At 44.7% G+C, this 7,560-nt stretch overlaps 1 protein-coding gene across 5 annotated transcripts in view; it reads left to right on the top strand.

Annotated features, from left to right (window-relative positions):
• Positions 1-778: 778 nt before the first annotated feature.
• The window catches only part of gramd1c (GRAM domain containing 1c), a 51,281-nt gene continuing 44,499 nt past the window's right edge, over positions 779-7,560 (top strand). For 2 of the 5 annotated variants that reach the window (XM_069890450.1, XM_069890444.1), the window contains exon 1: positions 779-879. The gene's annotated coding sequence lies outside the window, so the exon portion shown is untranslated. Of the gene's footprint in view, positions 973-7,560 lie in introns of all 5 variants that reach the window. The other 3 variants (XM_069890445.1, XM_069890447.1, XM_069890448.1) reach the window with 3 other exon arrangements.

The raw sequence follows: 7,560 nt of genomic DNA, 5'->3' as shown, positions 1-7,560 counted from the left end.
GAGGGGCTAACAGAAACCAGAGAAGTTGATGTTAATGCCATCTGTTGTTTGCCGGAAGTTTGGCACTACATGAAATCACAGACAGTCACGTCAGCATGGGAATGGGGCAGGGAATTGAAATAGGTGGCCACTGGAGGATCCCCGCTATTATAACCAGAGAAACGAAGATACTCAACAAAGCAATCTCCTGGTTTACATCCAGTGTCTCCGACGTCGAGACCACGACGGGAGCACCAGTAGATGACCTCTGCAGATTCACAAGTGAAGCGCTGCTCCACTTGGAAGGGCTGCTCAGGGACCGGAATGGTGGTGCGGGAGGAGGCGTGGGAGCCAGTATAGCATTCTCCTGTGATCAAAGAGGGGGCGGGGTGGTGGGGGTGGGGGGTGATTGTAGGATTGTGCGTGGGTCAGTGAATTCTCTGTCTCATGATTCACTCATGTCGTTCGTTACGACAGGGTTAATTGCCTTGGCACTTCACATAGCTTTGCTTTTCAATATCACCTTGTTAAAATGAATTAATCCATTTTGAAAGGAGTATTCCTTTCAAAAGGCAGGATCCTGATGGCAGTCACTTCTATGTGAGAAGCAATTAAAAGTTAAGTTGCAGCAAACATCAGATTGTTTTATCAAAGTCAATGACAAATTAACTTTGTGCTGCCCCTTTTTCCATGCAGCTGACTAAAGCGAAAGTAAGAGCTGTCAATCAGGTCTCTCACCTATCAATCCTGATCTCCACCTGAACTCACCAGACTTTGCAGGAAGCAGCAGCAACTGCTCTGAACTTTGACCCTTGAAACCACCCCTTTCGACTCCTTCCATGTTCAACAGGTTTTTCACGATTGCCTCTCTGAGAACAAGTGTCAGCCCAGCTCATCAAGGTGAGAGACTTCCCAGGTAACCAAGAGGGGGCTCTAACTACGTTTGCAGTGGCTAACTTGCAAATCCAGGCTGTTTAATGGTCTGCCTTTCAGGTAGCTTACTTTTGGAAACTAGTTCACTTTTTTTTAATATATAAAAACCTACTTTTTCAGCTGAAGGGAGATCACCCCTGATGAATTTGTTTTGCGAGTGTGAGAGGGCTGTACAGTATCAGGTGTCTGGGAGAGCTCCTCCACCTGAGTACCGAGTGATTGCTCTCGTTTCCCCTGGTGATGATGTGCATCCCAGACCCTTGATAGAAACACTCTCTCCCAGAGCTGTTTGCTGCATTGTATATCGGGGGTTGTGTGATATTGGTCTGCCCAGCCAAGTTGTTTTTAAAAAAAAACATTTACTGTAGTATACATTTAAAAGTAACCTTTGAATTATTTGCATGTCTTCACCCTGGAAGATTTGCCATCAAGGGAGCAGCTGCTGGAAGATTTGCTGAAATGTATTTATTTGGTTTAAATGATGGCTGCAGGAGTGCAGAACAAATCCCTATTTTGTGCTTATTTTGTTTGAGCTTTTCCTCTACAATTTAATCCATTGTTAGATCCCTTCTGGCCAAACTTCCCTTGATCCATGGCCCACAAGTGAAACATTCAATTAATATTTCTATTTTTGTGTGTGTGTTATAATGTGCAACAGCTGGTGCTTTGGGCTTTTTTTTTTGGATCTCACAAAAGTCTCTGTCAATTGAGACGGTCTGTAACTATGTGAGACCATCACAGGCTCCTCTCCAGTGGGTCGGACACAGCCGAGCTCTCACCCGAAGCGACTCTCGCTGCAATAAACTATTACGGGAATGGAGCTAGTCGATGGGACGTGGGAAGCTGATCGGTCTGTGACACCTCTCCAGCCTCAGTCTCGGTCGTCACACTGCGATTTATAGACAACATCTGAGCTCCAAGTCATCAACTCGCAGCCATCCCTGCTGCCCAGCAGCAATCGATGCAAGTGCAGGTCGACAACAAGAGCTGAAGCCTGCAAACTGCCTCCTGTATCTCAGGAGCCAGCAGTCTGCACAAAGACAGATGTCCATCAGTGTGGTGCGGTGTTAGCCAGAATCAGACACACACAAGGTAAAGATTGTACAACAGGCTTTAATCCACAAAGACTTCCACAGAGCTGTGGCTGCAGCAACTCTGAGTGAGGCCTCGGGATGCCGGCGCAGGCTTATATCCCGGAGGGTGATTGACACCCGACTGGGTGGGGCTTGATTAATTCAGGCCGACTGATTGACAGCCGGCCAGGTGTTGTCCTGTCCCCTTACACTCCTGCAGGTACAGAGGTTGCCCCCTGCAGTAGGCCAGTGGTGTACCACCATAATCAGGAACTCTCACAGTAGTGAGCTTTTTCATCTGATTTCTAGAGGATTCAAAGATCGAGGTGTTGGGGCTTAGCACAGCAATGGTTCTAATTTTCCGTGTGCTCCAGAGAAATGTTCCACCTCCCACAGATTCCTGGATTAAGGTTGTTGCCACAAAATCCTCTGGATCATTTGGTTGGGTAAAGCAGACCATTGCCAGCATCCCTGGCATCCAGCTCCAACACAAGCCTCCTGAAACAGGGATCTAATGCAAGTTGCTTCACGGAGGAAAAAGGAGAAGCTTCTTCTCGGATGTCCCCAAAACCTCCCTGGAGGAGTGGGGAGGTTGGGTTTGGATGGGTGGGGGGGGGGGGGGGGTGAAGACCAAAAAATGCAATATCCACATCGACCTCTGGCAATCACACCACCACTTAAAATGGAAGTGTATTTGAGAAACACAGAGGATCCCAAGCCCGCAGAGGCCCTCAGGATTCTGTATCCAAGCTACCCATCTCCTATCTTGTCTGCAGAAGAATCTGGGGCTCCTACATCGGCCTTTGGGCCAGAGGGAAGCAAATCAACCCCCAACTCTGAGGCTGACTTCCTCTTCATTCCTCATGGAAGAGGATACAAGTGATATCCAAGAAATAGCTGCAAGTCTGGAGCAAGAGAGGGACTTGCAGAAAAAATACAATCGCCAGGGCAGTGGTACTAAGCAACTTGTTGAAGTTTCCAAGTCCATCAATTTCATCCCAGGGAATTAAAAGAAGAGGCTGGTGAGAGAGTTGGTTTAATTTTTCAACGTTTCCTGGACTTTGGTAAGTTCCACTAGATTGGAAAATAGGCACTCTTTGATTCAAAGATCATGGGAGACAAAATAAGATCTACAGGTCACCTGAGGGGAAATATTGGGAGGTTTTGTTAAAGGCTCATAAGATATTTGGGGAAAAAAAAGTTGAGGTGATCAGGTCAAGTCAACAAGATTTTGTGAAAAGGAAATCGTGTGACTTTTCTTTTTACATGTAGGATGGTGGGTGTATGGAGGAGTTGGTTGAGGCAGGTTTTAAAAGGTGAAATTTTGAGAGTACAGAATTTGTATGTACCTGTCAGGATGAAAGGCAACATTAACAAGAATAGGGAACCATAGTTTTCAAGGGATCTCATTCAGAGGAAGAGAGGGGTATAGCAGGTAGAGGTAACAAATGGGGTACCTGAGGAGTATAACCACTGAAAGAAAAAAAACTTAAGAAAGAAATTAGGAAGGCTTTGGCAGATAGGAAATATTCAAATGCTTCTACAGGTAATATATGAGCAAAAGATAAAATGGATAAAATTGGTCTTGAGGATCAGAGTAGGTCAGCTATATATGGAGCCAAAGTAAATGGGGGAGATCTTAAATTTTTTTGTCTCTGTATTTACTTAGGAAACTGGCATAGTCTATGAAAGGAAGGCAAACAAGCAGTGAGGTCATGGAACTTGAACAGATTAAAGAGGAGGAGGGGTGACCAGGTATTCCCTCAAACCTTGAGGGAGGCTAGTGTAGAAATTGCAGATAAATTCAACATGTCCTTAGCCACAGGTGAGGTACTGGAGGATTGCTTGTGTTGACCTGTTGCTTTAAAAAAAAAGAGGCTCTTAAAAATAAACTGGGAAAATATAAGCCAGCGAGCCTGACATTAGTCGGGGGTACGTTATTGGAGGGTGTTGTAAGAGATCGGATGTATAATTTTTCGGATAGTTAGGAATTGATTAGCGACAGCCTCTGTGCATGATAGGTCGTGTTTAACCAATCTGGTAGAGATTTTTGAGGAGGTTAGCAGAAAAGTTGAAGGAAAGGCTGTGGTAGTTGTCTACATCAGCCATTTGTAATGGGGCCCAATGCCTGCCCCTCCCCCACCTCCCTTCCCCAGGCCACAGCACATTAGGAGTGAAATATGGAAGAAACCAAAATGACTGTTTCACAGGGAAGGAAGCCCATAAGCTTTGAGCAGAGTTTTAAGGGGCCCCATAGCCAAAAAAATATTGAGAATGGCTGGTCTACATGGACTTTAATAAGGCCTTTGACCAAGTCCTGTACGGGTGGTTAGTCAGGAAGGTACAGTCACTTGGTGTTCATGGTGAGGTAATAAATTGGGTTAGACATTGGGCTTACAGGAGAGGTAGTGGATGAGGTAAGCTGGAGGCCTGTGACTTGTGGTGTGCCTCAGGGATCGGCGGTGGGTCTATTGTTGTTTTGCATCCATATTAATGATTTGGATGATGATGTAATAAGTTGGATCAGCAAATTTGCAGATGACACAAAGATTGGAGATGCAGTGGACAGCAAGGAAGACTTTGAAAGCTTGCAGAGGGATCTGGACCAGCTGGAAAAATGGGCTGCAAAATGCCAGGTGGAATTTAATGCGGACAAGTGTGAGGTGCTGCATTTTGGAAGGTCCAGCCAAGATAGGGCATGTAAAGTAAATGGCAGGGCATTGAGAGTGCAGTGGAACATGGGGAACTGGGCATACAGATAACAATTCCCTGAAAGTGTTGACATGGGTAGATAGGTTGTAATGAGAGCTTTTGGCACATTGACCTTCATGAATCCAAGAATTGAATACAGGAGTTGAGATGTTATCGTAAAGTTTAAAAAAACATTGGTGAGGCCAAATTCGGAGTATTGTGTGCAATTTAAGTCACCTAACTACAGGAAAGATATCAATTGGATTGAAGGAAGGTAGAGGAGATTTACATGGATTTTGCTGGGACGTGAAGAAATAAGGTACAGGGAAAGATTAAACAGATTAGGACTTTATTCCCTGGAGAGAGGAAGAATGGGGGAGCTTTCATAAAGGTAGAGGGTTATAGATAGGATATAGATAGAGTAAATGCAAGCAGTTTTTTTCCCCACTGAGGTTATGAGAGACAAGAATTAGAGGACATGGGTTAAAGGTGATAGGGAAAAGGTTTTAATGGAACATTGGGAAAATTTCTTCATGCAGAGAGATGTGGGAGTGTGGAATGTGCTGCCAGCTGAATTGGCAAATGCAAGCTTAATTTTGACTTTTAAGAAAAATTTGGACAGGTATATTGATTGGAAGGGCATGGTTTAGGTGCAGGTAAGTGGGACTAGACAGAATAATAGTTCAGGATAAACTAAAATGGCCAAAAGGCCTGTTTCTGTTTGGTGTTCCATAGTTCAAAGATTGAGCAAAGTGAGTATAATGTAGAAAAATTTGAAATTATTCATTTTGTGGTTTTTTTTAACAAGGGAAAAAAAAACAAAGCAAGTTGTGAAAGGGTGGCAGCTCTATAGATAGTGTACAACTCCCAGAAGTCTAGCGAACCGGGACAGGATGTCACAACGTCATGACGTGACGCCCGTGGTTCAGTGTTTTAAAAGAATATGCGCGTGACTCAAGTAAACTAGTCCTGATTTACCTGCAGCTGTGTGTGTCATTATTTCACATTCATCAGCCACCACTGCGTTTTCAGTGGCTACAATTTGTTGCCCCCGACGGGTCCAAAATGAGCTTTTGGACCATATGGACACCGCAGCTATTGCTGTTAAGCTGCCGCCCTTCTGGATGTTGGAACCAGAGCTGTGGTTTCAACAGGCTGAGGCACAATTTCACCTCAGGGAAACTGAGGTGGACACAACTTGCTATTATTACCTCGTCAGTGCCTTGGACCAAGCCACTGCCAAGCGAGTCAGTGATGTCCTGTATGATCCACCGGAGCCTGGACAGTTCAAGTATGATGCTCTAAAAATGCTTCTGCTGTGAATTTATGGCATGTCCCGCAGAGAAAGGGCTGCCAGACTATTACACATGGAGGAGTTAGGTGACTGCGCCCCATCTGAACTAATGGATGACATGCTGTGCCTGGCATCCAGCCAACAGCCAGATAGGTCATTCAAACAACTCTTCCTGGAGAGGTTGCCAAAAAACATCACAGTCGTCTGCACCCAGCACCTCCATTGTTGATGCTACTTCCCAAGCCAATGCTCTCAACACACCAGTTCCTATAACGAGGCAACATCTCAAGTCAGTTAGACAGCCTGCCAACACTTCCACCTGGTGTTTTTACCACCAGCATTGGGAAGTCAAGGCACAAAGGTGCCTGGCACGCTGTGCGTTATAAGGAAGTGTCCCGGCTGACTGTTATTAATGGCGGTGATGGCTGACCTAAAATCTACAAGTCTTCTATGTGTTTGGGATCAGCTATCCCAACGTAAATTTTTGGTGGGCACAGGATCAGAGGTTACTGTTTTTCCACCAACCGGTTTCGATACACGTTATCCTATCCCTAACCTCCAACTCACAGTTCTCAATAGTTCCAACATACTCACGTATGGCACCAAAAAAAATTGATCAGTTTGAGGGGAATATTTATACATGGCCTTTTATTATAGCAACAGTGTTATGACCGCTACTTGGGGCTGATTTCCTTTGAGCTCATTTGTTTATGGTGGATTTAAAAGGGTGTCGACTGGTGGATAGTAGCACCTTTCAAACTATTCACCTGGCAGAATCGCATGTTCCTGCTCTATTCCTTCAAGCCCTGCGTAAGACTGTTGATAAGTTCTCCAGACTTGGAGAAGAGTTTCCCGAAATTACAACTCTGCAATTTTCATCCCCTCCCACTGCGAAACATGGGGTAACTCACCATATTTCTACCAAGGGTCTTCCCATTCATGCTAAGGCATGCCACTTGCCTCCACAGAAACTGCATTTAGCTAAACAAGAATTCCACAAAATAGAAGAGCTGGGAATAATTTGCATGTCCATCAGCCCATGGCCGTCTCCATTACATCTAGTCCAAAAATGCACCAGAGGGTGGAGACCTTGTGGAGATTATAGATGGCTCAACAATGCCATTATACTGGATCACTACTCTATTCCCCATATTCAAGATATTTCAGTGAATCTGCATGGGGCGAAGATCTTTTTAAAAGTGGACTTGTGCGTGGATATCACCAGTGGAACCAGGCGACATCCTGAAAACGGCAATAATTACCTCTTTCGGATTGTTCGGATTTTTATATTAAAATATGCAGCTCGGACATTTCAGCGATTTATGGACACAGTAGGGAATGACAATGCTAATATCTTTATTTATCTAGACGACATATTAGTCACCAGCAAAACTAAAGGGCACATGGAACTTCTGCCTATACTCTTTAGGTGGCTGCAAGAATTTGAACTGACCATCAATCCAAATAAATGTTTTCGGACAACAATTCATAGAATTCCTGTGGGATACAATCACCGACAAGGGCGTGGTTCCGCTACCTTCCCTCATCGACGCCATTACTGAATATTCCAGACCAACCACTGTCAAAGGT

Source organism: Narcine bancroftii, chromosome 7, assembly GCF_036971445.1.
Source record: "Narcine bancroftii isolate sNarBan1 chromosome 7, sNarBan1.hap1, whole genome shotgun sequence".
In the NCBI taxonomy this organism is placed as follows: Eukaryota; Metazoa; Chordata; class Chondrichthyes; order Torpediniformes; family Narcinidae; genus Narcine; species Narcine bancroftii.
Note: the sequence above shows the minus strand (reverse complement) of the source record. Positions and strands in the feature narration are given on the sequence as shown.